Raw genomic sequence first — 27793 nt, 5'->3', positions numbered from 1 at the left:
ATTGGACTTTTCAGACTTTTTAGTTGCTTTTGTTGATTTTAAGCAACTAATATATTTCTATTAGCAAAAATATTTGCTTAAAAGTTAAACTATAGTTTTCAACACTTAATCACTTAAATGAATTTTGTAATAAAGTAATGGCATAAACGAGAATTTTCCTTAAAATTGAAAATGATTTATCAAAGTTAGCATCGGTTTTACCACACGTTTTCAAAGTAAATTTATGGGCTTTTCAATAAGTTAGTGTAACTCTTCAAGATTTGGCCATAACGCAAGCGGGGTAGGTATTATAATATCCCAAGAGAAGAAAATAGAGAAACAAATTGCATAGCTAAAATAACTTTTGACAGAGAGGAAGGGTTACAATTATTTGCGGGATGTCCTAGTGATTTAGTTTAATTGGTTGTAATTTTATTTTATTTTTCAAAAAAGAAGAAGAAGAAGATAGATTATTTTTATATTTTTCGTTAAAAATGCAGATTTTTCCTCTTTAAAGAAAGAAAGTGATTTTTTCCATTTAATGTCACTATTATTTTATTACCTTTCCTTTCCATTTACTTTACTCTTTTTTCTATTTTTTTTTCTTTTAAAAAAATAAGTCAAAAATCTAATGCGTACTAACTTACTAACCCCATATCAAATTAGAACACGGTTAATACTAATTCAAAATCAGCAAAGGTTAACACAATGAACCAAAGTTAAAGTCACATCGTTAAACATGTTATTATTTAATTGCTGATGTATTATTACATTTTGTCGCAATTCTAACTAGGTTATATAGGGTTGTTCTCTATTTTGCAACAAAACCCCTTTAGAGAAAAAAAAAAGAAAAGACAAATCTGTTAATTTAGTTGGCATTAATATTATTAATAATATGAAAAATCTAAGTTCGAATACGTTAAACTATACTTATCCTCTTATTTAAGAATTGAAAAGAATGTATAAATAGTTCTTATATAAAAGAAAAATTGCAAAATTTAAAATTTAAACTTATTGCAAATATAGGATACTGTGTATCAATTTAATGAAATAGAATTTAATCAAATAGAAAGCACTTTGTGGGTATATATATATATATATATATCAGATTTGCTAGCCCTAAGTTGTGTCTATCTATTTATTATAAAATGATAGGCGCTCAATTTCCATCGCATAATCACAAATTGATACTATTAATGGTAGCTTTTTGTCATGCAGACTTGCACAAAATATAGTTTTTAGAGACAATATAAAGGTATGTCTAAATAATTATAAAATCAAATCAAATTAATATAAATAAATATAATAAATAAATAAACAAAGGTAAGTCCTCCAACCTTTAATTTCAATATAATTAACAACAAAAAGTTACAACCTAACATCTTGAACTTAAATACTTTTTGCATGGGGAGTAATTAATTTAATTAAGTAGAAAGGTTTGGTTTTAATATAAATGGCTAAATTAATAAAAAATTCATTAATTTTTATTTTATTTTAATAAATTTATATACTTTTATTACGCCTTAATAATCACTTAATATTTGTGGGTTGAGTCTTAGCTTGATTGGTACAAGTATTGTTGCCAATGTAAGAGAACATGAGTTCAAATGCGTTGAAACGTATTATCCTCTTATTTATGGGTTGAGGATGGATTATAGATAGTTCTAAGCATTGTAAGCAAATATGATCAAAACCTATAATAAAATTATTTATAAAAAAACACACTTAATCTTTTAAATTATACTCAAAAATAATTTAAAAGTTTAAAATATAGTCGGATAAGCCTTTAATTTTCTAAATTATTATAGCTAAATGAACCGTTGAAATAAAAGCTTAAATTATGGGTTTTTTTTCATATGATAATCTAACAAAAGTAATTAACATCGAGTTACAAAAATTTATTTTATTTTTTAAAAGGAAAATTGAAGTAAATAATTTTAATATTTTAGCCAATATAAAACTACTAACCAAAACCCATTTTCCTATATATTTTTTCTTCTTCTTCTTCTTTTCCTAGCTATATAGTATAATAACATAAGAAATCTTTGTTGATGGTCATAGAATTACTTGAGAAAGGAGATTATAAACTAATTTCTCTTTTGAGTGTCAAACCTTCTAGTGTTGAGTGTAATCTTTGGGTAACCAAAAGCTGTCGGCTTGTTATTGCATGAGCTTGTTTGTGGTTAAGAAATTATAGCATTTATGTTTATATGGTCAAATATTCATAATATTATTGTAAAAACTAAGATAAAAGTTGAGTTGAAGTGAAGTTTAATATAATTTTAAAATTTATTTATTAATTAAATTTTAAAAATATTGATCACATGTTTTAATGTTTACACTATGATATATATTAATGATACACCTACTATATAGAATAAAAATATTTCTTTTAAAAATTAATTGTTGTTAATGTAAGACCCAATTTGTGCCTGGGCTTACACAAAAATCAAAAATAAATAAAAATAAATCAAAATAAATAAATAAATAACCAAAATAAAGTCCAAATTAATAGTCCATTAAACAAGCCCAAATCAGAGACACAAAATGACCCGAAAAAGGCCCAATAACTGAAAACACCAGAAACCCTAGAGGTTTCCGGAAAACACCAGCAGTTAGCTATCTCCCTCACGCCGCAACTAACAGTCGGTCTCCAGCACCACACGTGCGCCACCAGCCCTCGCGCGCGTCTCCGCTCATGCTTGTGTACAGCAAATAACAGCAAAAAATGTATTTTTATGTTTATTTTTATTTTATTTTACTCTGTAAATTCCGCTATAAAAGCCTACGAATGTACCTGTAAAAACTTACACACACACTGAGAAAATCCAATACTAAGAATTAAAAATCCGAAGGTGATTTTAAATTTTTCTTCTGTCCTCAATATTTTTTCCTCTTTAATTTGGCTTGTTTTTAGTTTTTTTAAAAAAAAGAAAGGAAAACGAGAAAGTTACCTCTGCTAAATACATTGATGAGATCCCTTGGCTTCTCCGTCAAAATCGGGGTTAGAAATGCGGATCCATAAGTAAAAGTGATTTTGAGTGTTGATTTTCCATAGAAATAAAGGCCGAACCTACATCAATCACCAATTTTAATGGTGAATTGATGATGAAATAGCCTTAGCAAATGAAGGCCGTTGAGTTGAAACCCTAATAATTGGGTATTCAATTCGTGCTTTGAAGAAATGGCTGATGGCCATTTATTTTCTTTTAGTTTTAGGTGTATAACAAAAACGGCGCCGTCCAAGCTTTGAGGGTCCGCGCACTAACCCGCTGGGCTACCCAGATCCACGCCCTGTCCTCTGAAATGGTCAATTTGCGCGTGAGGTACTTCAATCGCGTCCTGTTTGCTACTTTGTTTTTTTTTTTTTAATTTGACCTTCCAATTTGTGCGTTTTTTCACTTTGATCCACGGTTTAGTGCAGCATTAGGGGTTCGGGATATTTGTAATTTCAGTCCCCACATGTTTGTGCGCTTAGCACATTGATCCTATTTTGCCATTATTTTATTTGTAAATCGGTTCTCCTGTTTTAACCTTGCTTCAATTAAGTCTTATCCACATTTTTATTTACTGCACATAAATTTTTTTCCTACATGCTAGATTATTAATTGTGATATTTTGTTGCTTTGATAATTAAATTTCGTTTTGAAAAGCATTATAATGATCTTTTATTTATTCTATCATTTTAATAATTGGCATATTATTTGTGGTAAAATTTATTTTAGTTTATGAATGCTGTTAATTCTATGATATTTTATTTTTTAATAATGTTTATTCACATATTTTAATTGTTTGTATTCTTTTTAAATTCATTTATTTTATGTGTCATTTAAATTGTTATTAAACATATATTTAGTACTTATATTTAATTTACATCCATTGTTAAAGCTATGATATTCTTATACATATAGTTTTTAATAAACTTGTATATAATTGTGTTTTTAAATTTATTACGTATATAATTTATGATAAAATTAGGTTAATCTTATAATTCATATTTTAATTAAATGATATTTTGACATACAATTATTTCTAACATTTTTCACATGTATATAATCCATATTAAATTATTTTTACTATGGTACATGTTATTATTTTCATATAACTTTATGTAAATATTTTTCTATGTATGTATCCTCTTTTAAAGTTATTTATGTGTATAATATATTTCTTTTAAGAACCCTATTTTAAATCATATAATTTATTTATTGTATACACTCTCATATTATCCTTATGGATTATATTTTTATATATATATATATATATATATATATATATATATATTGTTACCTATATAACTTATATATTTACTTCGTTTCTTTCATACCTTATTAATTTCATTTTTTTTAAAAATAATTATACCCAATTTTACTCGTATATACATGTTTCATAAATTTATTTTGTATATTATTTTATATAATGTATTGTCATTCCTTCATATTTAATACATTATTTAAGTTATCATGTGAATTATCAATTTTAAATGAGTTTGTGTTTTAAATATTTCATATATAATTTGATTTGAACTTTGTATTTTATAATAACTATTTCAATAAACATGTATCCTAAGTTTTTATGCAAATTTGTCAACTTATATACGTATTATATGATTATTAATTCATCATTATGTTGAAAATGTCTTATATTGATTTCTAATTCCATTTTATTTCATATATATATATATATATATATATATATATCTTTTTTGTTTTATGCATCATTTTATTTTGTGTCATGTTAATTATAGCGTCGAAACCATTTTTTAGAGGGTTTTGGAAAAACGGGATCGACTTTAAGAAAGATGAAAACCGGAGTTGCCACCAATCTTTTTAAGTGTGATTGGACCACCAAATAAAACATTTTGGTCTACGATTTTTAGAAAATGTGTTCGGAGTCGGTTACGTATGAGGAATGATTAACACCTCGTAACGCCCAAAATTGGTACCAATTCTGTCCTAATGTCGAAACCTTGAAAAGATTTAAAAGTATGACCTCTTTTTTAAAATCTGAATAAATTGAATTGAAAATCGAGATTCTTTTGTTTCAAAAGAATACTATCATCACATCCACCATGTTAGGACACAATGTTTTTAAATTCTCGTAGCTAAGATCATCTTGTGATTTGGAAAATTTGTTTAAAAAGGTATTTTAGGTATTTAGACAAATGAGAAATAGCAACCTAGCATGTTAGGGTACTATTTCCTAATTTTAAATACAAAAATATTGCCTTATTTTAAAGAAAAAAACCTTTTATTTGAAATTCTTTTAAAATAATGATGCAAGTAATATGTTACAAGATATCAAAATTAAAGCAATATAAATTACATAATACATACCAATATTTCATGCAAATATAATTGATTAAAAACAATAACATAGAATGATGGATAATTGATATGATAAAATTAACATACTAAAACAATGATAAGTAAATATAGAAGAAAATACAAAAGAGACTAGCAAAACTTAAAAATATACAAAGTAAGTTAAGAAGTAAAATGTTTAAATAACAATTAAAATAAATACGATATTTTAAAAAATGGATATTAAAATAATATAGATATAAAGAAATGATTAAAAAATAATTAATGCTTTGTAAATAGATAAAGAAAAGTAATTTATGAAATATAATAAAATAATATATATAAAAGTAATGAAACAAAACTTTATATAAAAAAATATTTTAAAATATCATACAATATGTATATATAAATGTAAAATAATACATAATTTTTGATAAAAATTTAAAATAATATATGATAATAATATACAAGCTTTAAAATAATACTTATAATACATAAAATAATATATGAAAAGTAATAATATAGAAAAATAAAACAATTTTATATTTATAAAAGATTTAGAATAAAATAAATAATATATACGAAAAATAATGAATGAAACAATATTATTAAAATAATTCAATATAAAAAAGGGTTTAAGATAAATATATATATATATACAAAATATTGAAATAAATAATAATAATCTAAAAAGAAATAAAGTTAGAATAAAAAAATAAAATTTAGAAAGGATTAAATTAGAATAGAAATAAAAATACAGATGAAAATTCAGAATTTAAAAAATAAAAAAAGGGTCAAATTAAAATGTGCGCACAAGGAGGGGGATTAAAACGGAAAATATCCCCTTTTAGAACGACATCGTTTATGCGCTTTCTTTTTTACAAGAGCCCAAGGACCAAATTAAAATAAAAACAAAATATTTGAGCAAAATTAAAAGATAAAATAAACCTAATTTTAAAGGATAAAAATGCGGAAGGACCAATTGGGAAATTAGCCCAATAACAGAAAACACGCGGATCCTTTGGCCGAGTCGGGTCGACACGCGGGTCCTTTTGTTTAAATGACGCCGTTTTAATGCTTATTGAATTAAGCAAAACGATGCCGTTTAATAAAGCTATATAAGCTAAAAAAACCAAAAATTTCATTTCTAAATCATTTTAAAAAAAAAAACAAAAGAGACGAGCCTAGAATGCTCTCCCCCTCCTCGGCCTGAACTCCGGCGACGATTGTCGGCCACCGCTGCACGCGCCTTACGCGCCACCGTACACGGTGGTCGGAGGTTCAAAATTCCTCCCCTTTCCAGGCGAATCATAGGTAAAATCTTTTATTTTTATTTTTTAAATATTCGCGTATGAAATTTTAAAAAGTGGACTGCTTTTCTCTTGATTTTCAAATCTGTTTTTGTCTACTATGTTTTGCATGTATAAAAGAGAAGGAAATGAAATGAATAAAGTTGAAGAACGTTTGAATGACAAAATAAATCACCTCCGTTCTGACTTAAAATGCTGTATTTTATTGTATAATCTTTGTGTATATCCCCCCCTTTACAATGTTTTTGATTCTTGATTTTATAGCCTGAATACATATATAGAAAGTACAATCTTTGATTTCTTTCTTATCCTGCCCGGTCTTTCTTTCCTTTTTTGCAGGTCTGTGGCGAGATCTTCGGTGGATTGGTGCGCCGATTGCGATGATTACAGCACGATTGAAGGCCGTGCTGGGCGGGGCTCTTGCCTGCTGTTTGTGGCTCTAAGGATTGCTAGGGTTTCTGCCTTGGTGTTTCGAATTTGAGCCCTGTTGAGTTGCTGCTTATTGGGTTTGGGTAGGCTTAGGATTGGGTTGGTCTAGTTAGGTATTTTGGGTAAAGGGTTTAATTTGGTTAATATTTGGGCTATTGAAATCGGGTTAGGGTAATGGGTAATTTAAAATCTGATACTTGGGTCAAAAGGGTTTAGGCTAAAGGGTATTGGGTTAGTTTAGGGTCTATTAAATTGGTTATTTATTGGGTTTGTATTTTGGTTTGTAAAAGGACTGTATAAATGGACACTTTGATTTTTTTAAAATTTGATTTATTTATTTTAAGGCCCGGGCAAAATATGGGTTCTACATATAGTGTATATTATTTTGTATTAATTATTCACTATCATGCTTAAAGAATATTGGGTTACATCATACTTAAAATAATTGTATATAATTTTAGATGTATTAAGTGAGGTTTATTGTACTTTGTGTATATTATTCCATGTTCATTAACCTTTTTATATATATATTTGTTTTGTTACAATACATTAGGTATTTCATCTATTTTAAAACAAATAAACGTATTTTTGAGCAAATTCTCAATTTTTCTGCCATTCAAAAATTCTGAAATAAGACAATATCTAATATTTGGGGAATTCGAAAAATCGTGCTCAACTATACTGGGTATGACTTTTTCGGTGAACTAAATATTTGGATAACCTTTTATAATTTAGTGTACCAGTTTTCAAAAGTCAAAATTCAATCGTATTCTTAAAGGTATAAAGGATAATATTCAATCGTGCTGGGTATGATATCGCATATCTTTAAAACGAGAGAATTTTGACCGCTAATTTGAGCTATTCAAACATTTAAAAAAATCATACTTCGGAAAATCTTTTCTTTTAAAACTTTTGATATAAGGACAACATCAAATCAATTTGGTACCAATTTTTGGGCGTAATGAGGGTGCTAACCCTTCCTCATGCGTAACCGACTCTCGAACCCTTTTTTTGATTTTACATGAACCAAATTTATTTTTCATTGAATAAAGCGTTTTAGTAGGTGGTCCAATCACACCTAAATCAAGAGATTGGTGGCGACTCCACATTTTTGTTTTCAAAAGTCGATCCCCATTGTTTTTAAAATAAAAAAAAGGGTTTCGACAGCTAATAAAAGTAATAAAAATACTAATGAGAAAATATTACGTTGAATTTGTAAAATGAGTTTTTTAGCTTTCGTTTTAACTCATCTTGGATTTTGTTTCGTTAGAAAATATTTAATAATTATTATATTAACTTTATATCCTATCTCCAATTATCTAAAGTAGTATTTAATTTGATTTCCTTTTATTTTTCTAATTTAGTTGGGTCGGATTAATTCATAATACCAAAAGTTTAAATATATAGTATAGTTATAATTAAAAAAGTATTAAAACATTAATATTGATTAAGCTTTATTACTTTTTTTATTTATCTAAGATTATATGTTTTAACTTAATAATCTATACTATATATAATGTGCTATAGGTTGATGATATGTGTTAGATGAACACAAACTCAAGTTGGCCAAACTTGTTAGGAGAATCACTAATGGGAATTATTGGATAAATCTGCTCAAACAAATCCATAGGTGGTCTTAGGATTTGAAACATGCAAGCAATGAACAAAGCATTATTGGCCAAACTTGTTAGAAGGGAGAATCACTAATGGGAATTATTGTTGATTTAAGAAATTTTGTGTTAAACTAAGTCTTATTGGATAATATGTTTTGATATAACAAATTAAAGTGTTTTTGAATAAAAGTAAAGTTGAGCAATTTCATTAAATCAAGTTGAAATGGTTTTAATTGAGTCAAACATTTTCAAATATGTTTTAATCATTTTCGAACAAATTAGAATTGCTCTAGGACAAAAAGTATCGATATTTTTTTTGTCTAAGTATCGATATTCTACAAGATATCGATACTCCTTTGTTAATCGATACCAAATTGACATTCTAAAATTTGTAACCTCTACTAGGTATCGATCTGGTATTGATACTTTTCATAAAAGTATCGATAAATCCCTCAGGTATCGATATTCCTTCTCCAACAGTCATTGAAATCAATACATTAATCTTAAAAAATATCGATACTCTCTTAATAGGTATCGATACTCGTTGCTGCAAGTGAAGTTAATGACCTGGTATTTCATCCCCAATGGTTATATTCACTTCTACAACAACCACAACTGTTGGAAATCAATTAGTGGGTATAAATACAATCTCCCAAAGGTTTAGTAATAAGAAGAGCAATGTGCAAAGCTTAAAGATAAATCAAAATAACCTAGAGCTTAATTCTTTCATACCTTTTCTTGTAAACACTTGTGAGCTTTCATTGTATTCATTTAGCTCAAGTGTTCTTTGTATTTGTGCTTAATTGGAAAACATCTTGATCTTGTAAGGATTATTTCTTTGTTTGTTTATTTGTTTCTCTTTGAGAGAGGGTTAATTCTTAAGGTTTGGGTAGAAACCTTAAGGGAGTTGTATCTTAAGATTTGGGGGTATAAATCTTAAGGGAGATTATAAGGTTAAACCTTATTCTCAAAGGCAATTGGGGTCGAACCACTATAAATTCTTGTGCTCTTTTTTGCACAATCTTTATTGCTTCCACCACAACATCTCAAAGGCCTATTCAACTTCCCTATAGGCGATCTTGAGTTGATCCTTAGAAGCTAACACTTTGATAAAAAAATATTGCACAAGGGAAAGCTTCCTTTAAATAGAGGAAAAATCAAGGGGATTATTGGTAATAAAAGATAACATTTCATGGCAAAACTAGAGTGGATGGTCTATAGTTAATAGAGGAGTGGCGCACAACTATATAGGTAATGATGTGTCTCTTGAGAATTTGATATGACAGAACCCTACTAGTTCAAAGCTATTGATTGAGGGACCTCCAAAAGCGATGTGGATACACACAAATGATGATGAGTTCTTTGTTAAATCGACCTACTTTCAAGCTCTAAATGAGCAAGTTGGAGTATCATACGTGCACAACTAGTACCTTATAGAAAAGGTATGGAATTTTCTTTTGGTCCTATAAACTCCCATATAAGGTGATTTTGTTTATATGGAAAATTCTTAGTGAGGCCCTTCCTTGTAAAGTGACAATCAATAGAAGAATTTGTTGAGAGATCGGGTTTGGAAAACGCAGTAAAAAATAGGTTTAAGGGAAAACCAGAGTTTTAAAAAAAAATTCAAAAATAAGAACTTAGTTGTGTTATCTAAAGTAATAAACACTTAATCAATATTGTACCTTTATGATTCATTTAGGATGAATACTTCGACCTAGTAGTGTCACAGCCATTTTTTTGAAAAACAGGGTTGACTTGATTTTGAAAATGAAAACATGGGAGTCGCCACCAATCTTTTTTGATGAGGTATGATCAAGTAACCTCGTAAAAGTGGTTATTTTTAATAAATGTTTTGATTTATTTAAACAACGAATTTGATCCATAAAATTTAGAAAGACAGGTTCGGGAGTCAGTTACGAACAAGGAAGGATTAGCACCCTCGTAACGCCCAAAATTGGTACCTAGTTGATTAATTAGTGTCTTAGTGTCGAAAATTGAGAATTTTGAAGAAAAATACGATCCATCGTTAAATTATTGCTTAATTGAAAATTTTTTTTGAGAAAAAGGTGTGTTTGACGTTAATCGAGAAAAAGAATTATGTCCCGTAAGTTAGGACACATTATTTTAAATCCCCGAAACGAGAATAAACATTGAAAATTATTTATTTTTCAAAGATATTTGATTATCTCGGTTTTAGAAAGAAATCATATTTCGTAAGTTAGAACGAGAATATTTAAAGATTTATGTTTTGAAAATATTCGGTATTTGGATTTATCAAGAAAGTCGAAACCCCGTGAGTAAAGTACAATTTTTCGAATCTCAAAATACGAAATATCACTTATTTTAGAAAACATAATTTATGTATCGAGTAAAATTAATGTAACACAAATTTGTTATGAAAATAAATCAACGACGATAATATGCGTAACAAAATAAATGCGTTAAAAAAATAACGAGAAAGACGAGAATGAATTGACGAAACAGACAAGCTGATTACAGATAAAAAGAAAAATAACGAGCAAAAGCTAAAAATAAAATAAGATAAAAAAAACAAAAAAAACACTAAAAAACCATATGGATAGATGGGATGTAAAAGGGTTCTAATAATAATAATAATAATAATGAGGATAATATGAATCATAATATAAACAATGAAAAATCTAAGGCTTGTAATCAGACAAAAGAATATGAATAAATATATATAATATGATAAAATAGAATCAATGTATTTAAGATATTATGTAAATAAATATAAAAAAGAAATATAATAGCAATAATAATGTGAAACTAATTAATTTAATAATATGACAATAATGACAAGTAAATAAATAAAAATAAAAAGGAAAATAATAATGGTAATAATAATATTCAATTAATTAATATAATAATAATAACAACGTATAAGTAAATACAAAAGAAAAATATAATAATAATAATAATAATAGTAATAATGTAACAGTAATAGTAATAATAAAAATAATAAAGCGTTTTAGTAGGTGGTCCAATCACACCTAAACAAAACAAAAATGTGGAGTCGCCACCAATCTCCTGATTTAGGTGTGATTGGACCACCTACTAAAACGCTTTATTCAATGAAAAATAAATTTGGTTCATGTAAAATCAAAAAAAGGGGTTCAGGAGTCGATTACGCATGAGGAAGGGTTCAGGAGTCGGTTACGCATGAGGAAGGGTTAGCACCCTCATTACGCCCAAAAATTGGCACCAAATTGATTTGATGCTGTCCTTATATCAAAAGTTTTAAAAGAAAAGATTTTCCGAAGTACGACTTTTTTTAAATGTTTGAATAGCTCAAATTAGCGGTCAAAATTCTCTCGTTTTAAAGATATGCGGTATCATACCTAGCACAATTGAATATGATCCTTTATACCTTTAAGAATACGATTGAATTTTGACTTTTGAAAACTGATACACTAAATTATAAAAGGTTATCCAAATATTTAGTTCACCGAAAAAGTCATACCCAGTACGATTGAGCACGATTTTTCGAATTCCCCAAATATTAGATATTGTCTTATTTCAGAATTTTTGAATGGCAGAAAAATAGAGAATTTGCTCAAAATACGTTTATTTGTTTTAAAATAGATGAAATACCTAATGTATTGTAACAAAACAAATATATATATAAAAAAGGTTAATGAACATGGAATAATACACACAAAGTATAATAAACCTCACTTAATACATCTAAAAATTATATACAATTATTTTAAGTATGATGTAACCCAACATTCTTTAAGCATGGATAGTGAATAATTAATACAAAAATAATATACACTATAATTAACATGACACAAAATAAAATGATGCACAAAACAAAAAAAGATTCTAGGCTCGTGAGGCGCGTGCAGCGGTGGCCGACAATCGTCGCCGGAGTTCAGGCTGAGGAGGGGGAGAGCATTCTAGGCTCGTCTCTTTTGTTTTTTTTTTTAAAATGATTTAGAAATGAATTTTTTGGTTTTTTTAGCTTATATAGCTTGATTAAACGGCATCGTTTTGCTTAATTCAATAAGCATTAAAACGGCGTCATTTAAACAAAAGGACCCGCGTGTTGACCCGACTCGGCCAAAGGATCCGCGTGTTTTCTGTTATTGGGCTAATTTCCCAATTGGTCCTTCCGCATTTTCCTTTAAAATTAGGTTTATTTTATCTTTTAATTTTGCTCAAATATTTTGTTTTTATTTTAATTTGGTCATTGGGCTCTTGTAAAAAAGAAAGCGCATAAACAATGTCGTTCTAAAAGGGGATATTTTCCGTTTTAATCCCCCTCCTTGTGCGCACATTTTAATTTGACCCTTTTTTTATTTTTTAAATTCTGAATTTTCATCTGTATTTTTATTTCTATTCTAATTTAATCCTTTCTAAATTTTATTTTTTATTCTAACTTTATTTCTTTTAGATTATTATTATTTATTTCAATATTTTGTATATATATATATTTATCTTAAACCCTTTTTTATATTGAATTATTTTAATAATATTGTTTCATTCATTATTTTTCGTATATATTATTTATTTTATTCTAAATTTTTTATAAATATAAAATTGTTTTATTTTTCTATATTATTACTTTTCATATATTATTTTATGTATTATAAGTATTATTTTAAAGCTTGTATATTATTATCATATATTATTTTAAATTTTTTATCAAAAATTATGTATTATTTTACATTTATATATACATATTGTATGATATTTTAAAATATTTTTTTATATAAAGTTTTGTTTCATTACTTTTATATATATTATTTTATTATATTTCATAAATTACTTTTTCTTTATTTATTTACAAAGCATTAATTATTTTTTAATCATTTCTTTATATCTATATTATTTTAATATCCATTTTTTAAAATATCGTATTTATTTTAATTGTTATTTAAACATTTTACTTCTTAACTTACTTTGTATATTTTTAAGTTTTGCTAGTCTCTTTTGTATTTTCTTCTATATTTACTTATCATTGTTTTAGTATGTTAATTTTATCATATCAATTATCCATCATTCTATGTTATTGTTTTTAATCAATTATATTTGCATGAAATATTGGTATGTATTATGTAATTTATATTGCTTTAATTTTGATATCTTGTAACATATTACTTGCATCATTATTTTAAAAGAATTTCAAATAAAAGGTTTTTTTCTTTAAAATAATGCAATATTTTTGTATTTAAAAATTCGGGAAATAGTACCCTAACATGCTAGGTTGCGATTTCTCGTTTGTCTAAATACCTAAAATACCTTTTTAAACAAATTTTCCAAATCACGAGATGATCTTAGCTACGAGAATTTAAAAACATTGTGTCCTAACATGTTGGATGTGATGATAGTATTCTTTTGAAACAAAAGAATCTCGATTTTCAATTCAATTTATTCAGATTTTAAAAAAGAGGTCATACTTTTAAATCTTTTCAAGGTTTCGACATTAAGACAGAAAATCAATCAATTGGTACCAATTTTGGGCGTTACGAGGGTGCTAATCCTTCCTCATACATAACCGACTCCCGAACCTGTTTTCTAAAAAATCGTAGACCAAAATGTTTTATTTGGTGGTCCAATCACACTTAAAAAGATTGGTGGCGACTCCCGTTTTCATCTTTCTTAAAGTCGATCCCGTTTTTCCAAAACCCTCTAAAAAATGGTTTCGACAGCTTGGCGACTCCGCTGGGGACTAATAAGAGAGTTAAGCCGTAAAATTGACTAATTTCTATCCTCTTGTCAAAATTTGAAAACTTGATTGAAAAATATGATCCTTTTTACATGTGTTTGCTGCATATGGTTGTTACTTTTTCGCACACATTGCATTACATGACCGTTGTGGTCACACCCTTAGGTGGGAGTGAGAAACTAAGCTTTCGTGAGGTTTTCACCTTCGCATGAGTTAGTGGATTACTTCCGGGATACATCCGTACCTATGTCTTCGTGAGATTTTCATCTCCACATAACCGAACTTGGTCCATATAAGCCTATAATGGGTGAGGATCGAGGAATCTGCTGGTTTAGGTACCCTTGCTTTAGAACCAAACTACATATAGTGAACTTTAAGTGCTTGCCCTAGGTAGTATGGTGATGACCTTTAGTACCTACCTTTATAAGTGCTTGTTTATTACATCTTTTTATATGATACTGACTTGTTTTTTTTTTGTCATCATCGCATGTCATTCATCATTAAAACGTGTCGATTCAAGGTTCGATTTCTGAGTTAGGAAGTTTTGTAATGAGGAATGAATATCTTAATAAAGTAGAGAACAACTTTTCCGTTTGTGCGTGGTCAGAGAAAACCTAGTTAGAGAAAGGAGATAGTGTCATTGAGGGATATACATTGGAGTTGTGGGACTTTACTCATATCAGTTTGACACAGAATGATTTTCAGGAGATGAAGGACATTTGGGCCCAGTGGGATGACAAGGTTAGGTAGTTGTTCTACCAGAACTATGGAGATCTTCCTTATTTGCTAGATCATTGGAGGAAAGCTTACGAGTAGTTCCATCAGAATTAGACGTCATGAAACAAGATTTCGAGAGAAAAAATTTGGAGCTTGGGAAGAATATCGAGAAACTAGAAGAGGAAAAGATGTATTTGAGCCTAGACGTCGACGTTCAAAAGATTGAGGTTGAAAAAGTAAGAAAGGAAAAGAGCAAAGTCGAAGAAGACCGAGATGATCTGAAAGAGAACTATAAGAAGATACAGTTGTCAATGAAAAATCTGGGTTGGGAAAGACTTCAAAGCAATGGCAGCAAGAGATTCAGTAAGAGAGAACCAGAGCTGATCATTGAGAGAAAAAGTTTCAAGAGATGCAAGCACAGAATCAAGCCTTAGAAAGGAGTTTAGCAGAAAGCCAGAAAGAAAAGCATAGATTAAAGATTAAAGTAGTTGAACTTGGACGGTCTCTTCATCATTACCGAAGTCGTAACTCTGCAATCGAATTAAAGGCAAGCTTGGATAAGATCGAGGAAATGAAGCACAATATTTGAGGGTTAGAAGCAGCACTACAGGACTGTGAGCTACGAATTGAGCAGCTCGAGGCGAGAGAAGAACAATGGAAAAGAGAACTTCACCATTTTCGGGATCAAGTGAGAGATAGAGATCATGTCATGGAACAGGCTCTAGTTCAGATTTGAGAGGTTGCTGAACACTTACAGGATTTGGCAATACAAGTTAGAACGCTGAGTATAGTGTATGAGTCATCGTTAGACAAAGGACGAGAGTTAGCATTATTATTGGATAGGGTTAAGACTCTAGGCCTACGGGCGAAAGTATATTTGTAATCTGTTTTATGAAAAGATTTTTGTTCCTTAAATAATGTTTTTTAAAATGAAATTGAATCAAAATCGATACCTTTTTGCATTCATGCATTTGCATTGCATCACACCACGTCATATGCATTTAAATTCATAAAAAGACCCTAATTAGGCAAAAAAAATTTCAGAGGGTAACCGGGGATATGGAACAAAGGTTGGAGAGATTGGAGCAAAGGCAAATACAGATGCAAGAGCAACTAACCAAGATTCAACAAGATATACGTGATCAAATGTTAGAGCTCCAAAGAAATGTAATTGGCCAGCTGGGGCAATTACTAGTCGAAGGGCTTGAAAAGAAGAAAAGCCCAGTGGTCAACACTGAGGATGATATTGAGGACATCGTTTATTCTCCAAGTTTTACTCCAATAAGCGTCCAAACTCGACCAGACGAGGTACCTGTTACTATCAGTCTCCAACAGTATCAGGCCGGTATGGTGGCACCAGTAAATTACTCAGTAGGCTCAGGTCTCAATTCGAGGGGCAATTCAGCCAATCTTGTTGCCATTGAAGAAGCGAAGAAGACATGTGTGGAGCTTCCAAAATAGCACGAAGCTTTTAAAATACGAGAGTGGAGCTCCCGAAGTAACACTTCGAGGGCAATGAAGAAAAAGGAAAAAGAGGTGAAAATGATTACCATAAGCTAGCCAAAAGTTACTAGCCATCAGGAATCCAATTCGAGACTGAGTTCTGAAAAACTTACATCTATACCAATCCAGATGTCGTATAAGGAGCTATATCAAAGATTATTTGATGCACACGTAGTAGCCCCTTTTCATTTAAAATCGTAGTATCCCCCATACCCCAAATGGTATGATTCAAGCACTCAATGCGAATACCATGCGGGAATCACAGAACTTTCGATTGAGAATTGCACTGCCTTTAAAAAGGTAATTGAGAGGTTCATTAAGATGGGTGTTGTAAACTTCGGTGGTCCCTCTGGAGTAGAAAATCTGTTACCCTATCATCTAGATAAAAGGGTAAATTCCATAAGAGAAGAGGGCATGGGATCCAAGAATGCGCCAAGTTCAGGGCTTTTAAACAAAACTTGATGTTAGAGGATTTGAATGACGTATCCGAATAAGGAATCAAGAAATAAAAATTGTTGAGCCTTTGCACATTTGGGGATGTTTTGAACAACGAAATTATGGAGGTGATCCTTGTATTTAAAGATTAATCTAGAGTAATGTTTAGAACACACTTATTGTTTTAAAGCCTAGAAACAATAAGGTTTCATTTGTGAAATAAGCTCATGTTCGGACATCATTGTTTCAATAAAACATATCTTTCATGATCAATGCGAGCAAATATTCTTTCATTCTTTTACCGATAAATATTCTTTTGACCTTTAAAATTCTTTCTAAATTGCATTCATAACATGTAAATAATCATGCTTGAATTTATTTATTCCTTATATATTCTTTTGTGCCTATAATGGGTCCCTAAATATCAATGACATAGGCAACGATATTACAGATTCAGAGTTCCTTTTTGAGCGCGACATGTGTTTAGAGGAATCTTAGTACTTTGAAGATGACAGAGATTGTAATCTATCTTCTGATTTGTTGGAAATAGTAAAGCAAGAAGAGCAGCAAATTTTACCCCATAAAGAGGTGGTAGAGAATTTAGCCTTAGAGGAAGGAAAGGTTGAGAAATTGGAACGTACAAAACCAGAGAGACAAAACAAGACCTTGTTAGGACTATTATGGGAATTCATAGATGTCCATAGGAACGTCGGAAGAACACAAGCAAGAGGATTCATAATGGCTAGGATAAACAAGAGCCTTGGGCATTGTTGGTTCACCATGGAAGGGGATCGCATCAGTTATACCATAAATGCCGAATTTAATGAGCCAAGACTTATAGGGCATGTATGTTATGGGCCTGTCAAAAGTTTCAAGTTGACAATGGTTCATCTTGGTTGTCGACTGCTCCGTTAAAAGGGTAGAGATAGCTTCATATGCCAATATTACAAAGTCAATAGTCATTGAATTTCAAAAAAAAAAAAACAAAAACATCATATCCAATTGCACAATGCCAAAAGTTTACAGTCTTTTCAAAGATAAGGCGCCATACCACAGTACAACAAATGTTGCCAAAAGAAAAGAAAAAGAAGAAAAATAAATTACAGAAGATGACCGAGACTGGTAAAAATTGGCATAAGAAACTATCGCTTACTTTCTATGCTTACGTTGGGGCAAACACCTTCAATTCCAGTTGTTTCAAAGGTTCCAACCATCATCTTTGGAATGGGTGCATTGTTTGGCTTTCCTGAGCAGTTTGATGTGCAGTCAATAGTTGCGATGGTTAGCTCCAGGCGGTGGCCATTGATTTCCAGCTATGGGGCATCAGGCCGTACACAGTCTCTGAAGCTTAAAATGATAGATTCTTTCTTCAAAATAGTTTCTGACAAAGTGGATGACGGTATCATAAAGGAAGCTCTCTTAGACTTCTATACAAGTTCAGGGAAGAGGAAACCTGATCAAATCATTATTTTCAGGGATGGGGTTAGCGAGTCTCAATTCAATCAAGTTTTGATCAAGTTGTTGAGGCTTGCAAGTTCATTGACGAGAAGTGGAACCCTAAAGATTGTGGTTATTGTTGTACAAAAAACCATCATACCAAGTTTTTTTTAGTAGGGATTTCCTGAAAATGTGCTACATGGTACTGTCATTGACAACAAAGTATGCCATCCAAAGAACAATGATTTTTACCTTGGTACCCATGCTGGAATGATTGGAATCACGAGGCAAACCCACTATCATGTTCTCTTAGACCAGGCTGGGTTTTCGGCTGATGATCTGCAAGAGTTTGTTCATTCTCTATCCTATATGTATCAAAGGAGCACCACAGCCATATTTTTTGTGGCTCCTATTTGCTATGCTCATTTGCCAGCTTCATAGTTGGGGGCAATTTATGAAGATTAGGGATGTTTCAGAAACATCATCAAGTCATGGTGGGATGTATGCTCCGGGAGTAATCTCTGTACCTCAGTTTTCCAAGTTGAAGGATAAAGTTAGCAACTTCATTTTTGTCTGCTGAGAATCATTGAACCATCTTTTTGTAGGGTTTGACAAACAACAGCCAGGACTGCTGCTGGGGCAATCTCTTTCTCATAGGTTTATGAATTAAGATTTTTCATCCAAGCTTTGATGGAGTCAAGAATTGAATACCTTTAGTAAACTTAACTTGAAAGTATTCATCCTAAGAAAATGTACCAAAAATGGATGACACAGACTTATGACAAAGAAGGTTCGTCCAAAAGAATTTCATGAAGGAAACCTTGTGCTGAAAGAGTTCCTTCCCATGCAAAGGGATGCCGAATTGGGAAGGGCCATATGTTGCGAAGAGGGCTTTCTCTAGAGGTGCACTAATTTTGAAAAGAAATGGATAGGAAGAATTTATCTGATCCAGTGAATTTGGACTCGGTCAAAGAGTACTTTGTCTGAAGGAGAAGAGAAGCCAAGGTGAAAACCCGCAAAGGGCACTTTGGGACTTCTATTTCAAAAAAAATAATAAATAAAAAAAGAGGAAAAAAGGAAAAGAAAAAGAAAAAAAATATGGAGAGGCCAAGGTGAAAACCCGTAAAGGGCACCTTGAGACCAAAGGGGTTTTGAGTTGAAAACCCGAAAGGGCAACTCAAATTTGGAAAGTCATGCGGTGACCTTGCTATATCGGATTCAACGAGAAGTGAAGTATGTTACATATTGAGGCATCAACGAATTACTTTGGATCTTTTAAACACAAGTTGAACTCAAGAAAGTGTTCATGGAGCTGGTGTATAGACGCTCAAGCGGTGATATCTGGGGCATCTGATTTTTGTCCTATTTACTATCTTTGGATTCTTTTTCTTTGCAAAGATATGTTCTCAGTTTAATCTTTTTGCATTCCTTCCAATAATTTGTCCAAATCTAATTATCCTCAGGATCAATTTATTTGTCTCCCATTATTCATAAAGCATGTTGCATTGAAATAATGATAGATGAACTAAAATATCTTCACAAACGAAGTTTTGCATATTACTCTGGAAAATTCTAGATATTACAAGAAACTGAAACAAGACAATTGTTTAAGGAATTCTCATATGTATGGGTTGGAGATACTCGAGAGATTTTCTTCTTCAGTCCAAAAGGTGGTTGGACGTTTTAAGCAATATTGATATTAAGAAAGGATCATTTCATAAACATCTTTAATGGGTCATAACATTCGGGGAATGGTACGGTAGACCAAATTGATGGAGAAGATTCGAGGCATACGAGCAGAGTATGATTGATATGTCGAGAAGAACAAGGTGGAAAGCTCGATAGATGAATGAGTGATGACGTCTGAAATAGGAGTTATTTTCATAAACATTTTGCATTATAACAGGTTTAATTAGGAGCACTTGACTCATTTCGATCATAGCATCCTAATCATTAGGCATGAACTAATACGCATTATACAGGTTATGTCCTTCAAGGGACAATGAAGATTGATGCGCCTTAACCCTCTAAGCAGTAGGGTAACAGGCTAAAGCATAGTAGATTTGATCTTCACGTGTTTACGCTGAAGCAGATCTAAGATGATTTGGCATCTCTGTACTATCAGAGAACAAATCGAAGAAACAAATTTGGCATCTCCATATTTGACGGAGAACAGATCGAAGACATAGCAGATCTGACCTTCATTGAAGCAGATCCAAGATGATTTGGCATCTCCATATTCGACGGAGAGCAGATCGAAGACATAGCAGATCTAACCTTCGGATGTTTTCACATCGAAGTAGATCCAAGATGATTTGGCATCCTTGCGTTGACAAGGAGCAGATCGAAGACATAGTAGATTTGGCTTTCACGTGTTTACGCTAAAGTAGATCTAAGATGATTTGGCATCTTTGTACTGTCAGAGAACAAATCGAAGAAACAGGTTTGGCATCTCCATATTCGACGGAGAGTAGATCAAAGACATAGCAGATCTGACCTTCATTGAAGTAGATCCAAGATGATTTGGCATCTCTGTATTAGACGGGGAGCAGATCGAAGAGACAGCAGATCTGACCTTCATTGAAGCAGATCCAAGATGATTTGGCATCTTTGTATTAGACGGGGAGCAGATAAAAGACATAACAAATTCGACCTTCTTTGAAGTAGATCCAAAATGATTTGGCATCTCTGTATTAGACAGGGAGCAGGTCAAAAACATAGCAGATCTGACTTTCATGTGTTTACATTGAAGCAGATCCAAAATGATAGATCTTATCTTTCTGTATTCGACGGGGAGCAGATCGAAGAACTCAAAACTCGGCAAGCCTGAGAAAAATTGGGTCTTTTCTAGTCTTTGCTCTATTTCTGTTAACACAGCAATGAGCAAAGAGGGGCAGCTGTAGAACCCATATTTTGCCCGGGCCTTAAAATAAATAAACCAAATTTAAAAAAAATCAAAGTGTCCATTTATACAGTCCTTTTACAAACCAAAATACAAACCCAATAAATAACCAGCCCAATAGACCCTAAACTAACCCAATACCCTTTAGCCTAAACCCCTTTTGACCCAAGTATCAGATTTTAAATTACCCATTACCCTAACCCGATTTCAATAGCCCAAATATTAACCAAATTAAACCCTTTACCCAAAATACCTAACTAGACCAACCCAATCCTAAGCCTACCCAAACCCAATAAGCAGCAACTCAACAGGGCTCAAATTCGAAACACCAAGGCAGAAACCCTAGCAATCCTTAGAGCCACAAGCAATGCAGTAAGAGCCCCGCCAAAGACGGCCTTCAATCGTCTTTGTAATCATCATAATCGGCGCACCAATCCATCAAGATCTCGCCACGCACTGCAAAAAGGAAAGAAAGATCAAGGCAGGATAAGAAAGAAATCAAAGATTGTACTTTCTATATATGTATTCAGGCTATAAAATCAAGAATCAAAAACATTGTAAAGGGGGGGATATACACAAAGATTATACAATAAAATACAGCATTTTAAGTCAGAACGGAGGTGATTTATTTTGTCATTCAAACGTTCTTCAACTTTATTCATTTCATTTCCTTCTCTTTTATACATGCAAAACATAGTAGACAAAAACAGATTTGAAAATCAAGAGAAAAGCAGTCCACTTTTTAAAATTTCATACGCGAATATTTAAAAAATAAAAATAAAAGATTTTACCTATGATTCGCCTGGAAAGGGGAGGAATTTTGAACCTCCGACCACCGTGTACGGTGGCGCGTAAGGCGCGTGCAGCGGTGGCCGACAATCGTCGCCGGAGTTCAGGCCGAGGAGGGGAGAGCATTCTAGGCTCGTCTTTTTTTTTTTTTTTAAAATGATTTAGAAATGAAATTTTGGTTTTTAGCTTATATAGCTTTATTAAACAGCATCGTTTTGCTTAATTCAATAAGCATTAAAACGACGTCATTTAAACAAAAGGACCCGCGTGTCGACCGACTCGGCCAAAGGATCGCGTGTGTTTTCGTTATTGGGCTAATTTCCCAATTGGTCCTTCCGCATTTTATCCTTTAAAATTAGGTTTATTTTATCTTTTAATTTTGCTCAAATATTTTGTTTTATTTTAATTTGGTCCTTGGGCTCTTGTAAAAAGAAAGCATAAACGATGTCGTTCTAAAAGGGATATTTTCCGCTTTAATCCCCTCCTTGTGCGCACATTTTAATTTGACCCTTTTTTATTTTTAAATTCGAATTTTCATCGTATTTTTATTTCTATTCTAATTTAATCCTTTCTAAATTTTATTTTTTATTCTAACTTTATTTCTTTTTAGATTATTATTATTTATTTCAATATTTTGTATATATATATATATTTATCTTAAACCCTTTTTTATATTGAATTATTTTAATAATATTGTTTCATTCATTATTTTTCGTATATATTATTTATTTTATTCTAAATCTTTTTATAAATATAAAATTGTTTTATTTTTCTATATTATTACTTTTCATATATTATTTTATGTATTATAAGTATTATTTTAAAGCTTGTATATTATTATCATATATTATTTTAAATTTTTATCAAAAATTATGTATTATTTACATTTATATATACATATTGTATGATATTTTAAAATATTTTTTTATATAAAGTTTTGTTTCATTACTTTTATATATATTATTTTATTATATTTCATAAATTACTTTTTCTTTATCTATTTACAAAGCATTAATTATTTTTTAATCATTTCTTTATATCTATATTATTTTAATATCCATTTTTTAAAATATCGTATTTATTTTAATTGTTATTTAAACATTTTACTTCTTAACTTACTTTGTATATTTTTAAGTTTTGCTAGTCTCTTTTTGTATTTTCTTCTATATTTACTTATCATTGTTTTAGTATGTTAATTTTATCATATCAATTATCCATCATTCTATGTTATTGTTTTTAATCAATTATATTTGCATGAAATATTGGTATGTATTATGTAATTTATATTGCTTTAATTTTGATATCTTGTAACATATTACTTGCATCATTATTTTAAAAGAATTTCAAATAAAAGGTTTTTTTTTCTTTAAAATAAGGCAATATTTTTGTATTTAAAAATTCGGGAAATAGTACCCTAACATGCTAGGTTGCTATTTCTCATTTGTCTAAATACCTAAAATACCTTTTTAAACAAATTTTCCAAATCACAAGATGATCTTAGCTACGAGAATTTAAAAACATTGTGTCCTAACATGGTGGATGTGATGATAGTATTCTTTTGAAACAAAAGAATCTCGATTTTCAATTCAATTTATTCAGATTTTAAAAAAGAGGTCATACTTTTAAATCTTTTCAAGGTTTCGACATTAGGACAGAATTGGTACCAATTTTGGGCGTTACGAGGGTGTTAATCATTCCTCATACGTAACCGACTCCCGAACCTGTTTTCTAAAAAATCGTAGACCAAAATGTTTTATTTGGTGGTCCAATCACACTTAAAAAGATTGGTGGCAACTCCCGTTTTCATCTTTCTTAAAGTCGATCCCGTTTTTCCAAAACCCTCTAAAAAATGGTTTCGACGCTATAATTAACATGACACAAAATAAAATGATGCATAAAACAAAAAATATATATATATATATATATATATATATATATATGAAATAAAATGGAATTAGAAATCAATATAAGACATTTTCAACATAATGATGAATTAATAATCATATAATACGTATATAAGTTGACAAATTTGCATAAAAACTTAGGATACATGTTTATTGAAATAGTTATTATAAAATACAAAGTTCAAATCAAATTATATATGAAATATTTAAAACACAAACTCATTTAAAATTGATAATTCACATGATAACTTAAATAATGTATTAAATATGAAGGAATGACAATACATTATATAAAATAATATACAAAATAAATTTATGAAACATGTATATACGAGTAAAATTGGGTATAATTATTTTTAAAAAAAATGAAATTAATAAGGTATGAAAGAAACAAGTAAATATATAAGTTATATAGGTAATATATATATATATATATATATATATATATATATATATAAAAATATAATCCATAAGGATAATATGAGAGTGTATACAATAAATAAATTATATGATTTAAAATAGGGTTCTTAAAAGAAATATATTATACACATAAATAACTTTAAAAGAGGATACATACATAGAAAAATATTTACATAAAGTTATATGAAAATAATAACATGTACCATAGTAAAAATAATTTAATATGGATTATATACATGTGAAAAATGTTAGAAATAATTGTATGTCAAAATATCATTTAATTAAAATATGAATTATAAGATTAACCTAATTTTATCATAAATTATATACGTAATAAATTTAAAAACACAATTATATACAAGTTTATTAAAAACTATATGTATAAGAATATCATAGCTTTAACAATGGATGTAAATTAAATATAAGTACTAAATATATGTTTAATAACAATTTAAATGACACATAAAATAAATGAATTTAAAAGAATACAAACAATTAAAATATGTGAATAAACATTATTAAAAAATAAAATATCATAGAATTAACAGCATTCATAAACTAAAATAAATTTTACCACAAATAATATGCCAATTATTAAAATGATAGAATAAATAAAAGATCATTATAATGCTTTTCAAAACGAAATTTAATTATCAAAGCAACAAAATATCACAATTAATAATCTAGCATGTAGGAAAAAAATTTATGTGCAGTAAATAAAAATGTGGATAAGACTTAATTGAAGCAAGGTTAAAACAGGAGAACCGATTTACAAATAAAATAATGGCAAAATAGGATCAATGTGCTAAGCGCACAAACATGTGGGGACTGAAATTACAAATATCCCGAACCCCTAATGCTGCACTAAACCGTGGATCAAAGTGAAAAAACGCACAAATTGGAAGGTCAAATTAAAAAAAAAAAAACAAAGTAGCAAACAGGACGCGATTGAAGTACCTCACGCGCAAATTGACCATTTCAGAGGACAGGGCGTGGATCTGGGTAGCCCAGCGGGTTAGTGCGCGGACCCTCAAAGCTTGGACGGCGCCGTTTTTGTTATACACCTAAAACTAAAAGAAAATAAATGGCCATCAGCCATTTCTTCAAAGCACGAATTGAATACCCAATTATTAGGGTTTCAACTCAACGGCCTTCATTTGCTAAGGCTATTTCATCATCAATTCACCATTAAAATTGGTGATTGATGTAGGTTCGGCCTTTATTTCTATGGAAAATCAACACTCAAAAATCACTTTTACTTATGGATCCGCATTTCTAACCCCGATTTTGACGGAGAAGCCAAGGGATCTCATCAATGTATTTAGCAGAGGTAACTTTCTCGTTTTCCTTTCTTTTTTTTTTAAAAAAAAAACTAAAAACAAGCCAAATTAAAAGAGGGAAAAAAATATTGAGGACAGAAGAGAAAAATTTAAAATCACCTTCGGATTTTTAATTCTTAGTATTGGATTTTCTCAGTGTGTGTGTAAGTTTTTTACAGGTACATTCGTAGGCTTTTATAGCGGAATTTACAGAGTAAAATAAAATAAAAAATAAACATAAAAATACATTTTTTTGCTGTTATTTGCTGTACACAAGCATGAGCGGAGACGCGCGCGAGGGGCTGGTGGCGCACGTGTGGTGCTGGAGACCGACTGTTAGTTGCGGCGTGAGGGGAGATAGCTAACTGCTGGTGTTTTCCGGAAACCTCTAGGGTTTCTGGTGTTTTCAGTTATTGGGCCTTTTTTCGGGTCATTTTGTGTCTCTGATTTGGGCTTGTTTAATGGACTATTAATTTGGACTTTATTTTGGTTATTTATTTATTTATTTTGATTTATTTTTTATTTATTTTTTGATTTTTTGTGTAAGCCCAGGCACAAATTGGGTCTTACATTAACAACAATTAATTTTTAAAAGAAATATTTTTATTCTATATAGTAGGTGTATCATTAATATATATCATAGTGTAAACATTAAAACATGTGATCAATATTTTTAAAATTTAATTAATAAATAAATTTTAAAATTATATTAAGGCTTCACTTGAACTCAACTTTTATCTTAGTTTTTACAATAATATTATGAATATTTGACCATATAAACATAAATGCTATAATTTCTTAACCACAAACAAGCTCATGCAATAACAAGCCGACAGCTTTTGGTTACCCAAAGATTACACTCAACACTAGAAGGTTTGACACTCAAAAGAGAAATTAGTTTATAATCTCCTTTCTCAAGTAATTCTATGACCATCAACAAAGATTTCTTATGTTATTATACTATATAGCTAGGAAAAGAAGAAGAAGAAGAAAAATATATAGGAAAATGGGTTTTGGTTAGTAGTTTTATATTGGCTAAAATATTAAAATTATTTACTTCAATTTTCCTTTTAAAAATAAAATAAATTTTTGTAACTCGATGTTAATTACTTTTGTTAGATTATCATATGAAAAAAAACCCATAATTTAAGCTTTTATTTCAACGGTTCATTTAGCTATAATAATTTAGAAAATTAAAGGCTTATCCGACTATATTTTAAACTTTTAAATTATTTTTGAGTATAATTTAAAAGATTAAGTGTGTTTTTTTTATAAATAATTTTATTATAGGTTTTGATCATATTTGCTTACAATGCTTAGAACTATCTATAATCCATCCTCAACCCATAAATAAGAGGATAATACGTTTCAACGCATTTGAACTCATGTTCTCTTACATTGGCAACAATACTTGTACCAATCAAGCTAAGACTCAACCCACAAATATTAAGTGATTATTAAGACGTAATAAAAGTATATAAATTTATTAAAATAAAATAAAAAATTAATGAATTTTTTTATTAATTTAGCCATTTATATTAAAACCAAACCTTTCTACTTAATTAAATTAATTACTCCCCATGCAAAAAGTATTTAAGTTCAAGATGTTAGGTTGTAACTTTTTGTTGTTAATTATATTGAAATTAAAGGTTGGAGGACTTACCTTTGTTTATTTATTTATTATATTTATTTATATTAATTTGATTTGATTTTATAATTATTTAGACATACCTTTATATTGTCTCTAAAAACTATATTTTGTGCAAGTCTGCATGACAAAAAGCTACCATTAATAGTATCAATTTGTGATTATGCGATGGAAATTGAGCGCCTATCATTTTATAATAAATAGATAGACACAACTTAGGGCTAGCAAATCTGATATATATATATATATATATATACCCACAAAGTGCTTTCTATTTGATTAAATTCTATTTCATTAAATTGATACACAGTATCCTATATTTGCAATAAGTTTAAATTTTAAATTTTGCAATTTTTCTTTTATATAAGAACTATTTATACATTCTTTTCAATT

General features: G+C 29.8%; 3 long non-coding RNA genes across 3 annotated transcripts; 2 read left to right on the top strand and 1 right to left on the bottom strand.

Annotated features, from left to right (window-relative positions):
* Nucleotides 1–2439: 2439 nt before the first annotated feature.
* LOC128283281 (uncharacterized) lies at nucleotides 2440–3266 on the bottom strand. The gene is made up of 2 exons (XR_008273628.1): nucleotides 2934–3266; nucleotides 2440–2680 (listed from the first exon to the last, which is right to left on the bottom strand). It is a non-coding gene; the product is annotated as an uncharacterized LOC128283281 (long non-coding RNA).
* On the top strand, nucleotides 2788–3634 carry LOC128283270 (uncharacterized). Its single transcript, XR_008273617.1, has 2 exons — nucleotides 2788–2834; nucleotides 3193–3634. It is a non-coding gene; the product is annotated as an uncharacterized LOC128283270 (long non-coding RNA).
* Nucleotides 3635–25332: 21698 nt separating this feature from the next.
* LOC108463863 (uncharacterized) lies at nucleotides 25333–26236 on the top strand. Its single transcript, XR_001868179.2, has 2 exons — nucleotides 25333–25763; nucleotides 25932–26236. It is a non-coding gene; the product is annotated as an uncharacterized LOC108463863 (long non-coding RNA).
* Nucleotides 26237–27793: the final 1557 nt, after the last annotated feature.

Source organism: Gossypium arboreum, chromosome 2, assembly GCF_025698485.1.
Source record: "Gossypium arboreum isolate Shixiya-1 chromosome 2, ASM2569848v2, whole genome shotgun sequence".
NCBI classification, from domain to species: Eukaryota; Viridiplantae; Streptophyta; class Magnoliopsida; order Malvales; family Malvaceae; genus Gossypium; species Gossypium arboreum.
The sequence above is the reverse complement of the archived record's forward strand: the minus strand, read 5'-3'. Positions and strand labels throughout refer to the sequence as shown.